Source organism: Arachis duranensis, chromosome 9 (genome assembly GCF_000817695.3).
Source record: "Arachis duranensis cultivar V14167 chromosome 9, aradu.V14167.gnm2.J7QH, whole genome shotgun sequence".
In the NCBI taxonomy this organism is placed as follows: Eukaryota; Viridiplantae; Streptophyta; class Magnoliopsida; order Fabales; family Fabaceae; genus Arachis; species Arachis duranensis.
In genome coordinates, this window is record NC_029780.3 from 41,494,603 (window position 1) to 41,496,477 (window position 1,875).

Sequence of the window (1,875 nt, forward strand, 5' to 3'; positions counted from 1 at the left end):
GAAATAGAGGAGCACAAGAGTGCAACTCTCATTCTAGGAAGACCTTTCCTAGCAACTGGACGAACTCTCATTGATGTACAAAAAGGGAATGTAACCCTGAGAGTCAATGAGGATGAGTTCAAGTTGAATGCTGTAAAAGATATGCAGCATCCAGACACACCAAATGACTGCATAGGCACTGACATTATTGACTCTTTGGTGGAAGAGATCAATATGACTGAAAGTCTAGAATCAGAGCTTGAGGACATCTTCAAGGATGCTCAGCCTGATCAGGAAGAACCAGAGGAAACAAAAGAATTTTTGAAAATTCCTCAGGAGGAGGATAAGCCTCCCAAACCTGAACACAAACCATTACCACCATCCCTGAAGTAAGCATTTCTGGGAGAGGGTGACACTTTTCCAGTGATTATAAGCTCTGCTTTAAATCCACAGGAAGAGGAAGCACCGATTCAAGTGCTAAGGACACACAAGACAGCTCTTGGGTGGTCCATAAGTGATCTTAAGGGCATTAGCCCAGCTAGATGCATACACAAGATCCTATTGGAGGATAATGCCAAACCAGTGGTCCAACCACAAAGGAGTCTAAATCCAGCCATGAAGGAGGTGGTGCAGAAAGAGGTCACTAAATTACTAGAGGCTAGGATTATTTATCCTATTTCTGATAGCCCCTGGGTGAGCCCTGTCCAAGTTGTCCCCAAAAAGGGAGGCATGACAGTGGTTCATAATGAAAAAAATGAACTGGTTCCTACAAGAACAGTCACAGGNNNNAAAAATGAACTGGTTCCCACAAGGACAGTTACAGGGTGGCATATGTGTATTGATTATAGAAGGCTCAATACAGCTACCAGAAAGGATCATTTTCCTTTTCCATTCATAGACCAAATGCTAGAAAGACTAGCTGCTCATGATTATTACTGCTTTTTGGATGGCTATTCAGATTACAACCAAATTTCAGTAGATCCTAAAGACCAAGAGAAAACAGCATTTACTTGCCCTTCTGGTGTGTTTGCCTACAGGAGGATGCCTTTTGGTCTGTGTAATGCACCTGCAACCTTTCAGAGATGCATGCTATCCATCTTCTCTGATATGGTGGAGAAATTCCTGGAAGTCTTCATGGATGACTTCTCAGTATACGGAGACTCATTCAGCTCCTGTCTTAATCACCTAGCACTTGTCCTGAAAAGGTGCCAAGAGACTAACCTGGTTTTAAACTGGGAGAAATGTCACTTTATGGTGACTGAGGGAATTGTCCTTGGGCACAAAATTTCAAGCAAGGGAATAGAGGTGGATCAAGCAAAGGTAGAGGTAATTGAAAAATTACCACCACCTGCCAATGTTAAGGCAATCAGAAGCTTTCTGGGGCATACAGGATTCTACAGGAGGTTTATAAAGGATTTTTTGATAATTGCAAAACCTTTGAGCAACCTGCTAGCTGCTGACACATCATTTGTGTTTGACACAGTGTCTGCAGGCATTTGAGACCCTGAAAGCCAAGCTGGTCACAGCACCAGTCATCTCTGCACCAGACTGGACATTGCCATTCGAACTAATGTGTGATGCCAGTAACCATGCCATTGGTGCAGTGTTGGGACAGAGGCATAACAAGCTTCTGCACGTCATTTATTATGCCAGCCGTGTTCTAAATGATGCACAGAAGAATTACACAACCACAGAAAAAGAGTTACTTGCAGTGGTCTATGCCATTGACAAGTTTAGATCCTATCTAGTGTGATCAAAGGTGATTGTGTACACTGACCATGCTGCTCTTAAGTACTTACTCACAAAGCAGAATTCAAAACCCAGGCTTATAAGATGGGTGTTGCTTCTGCAAGAGTTTGATATAGAAATAAGAGACAGAAAAGGGACAGAGAACCA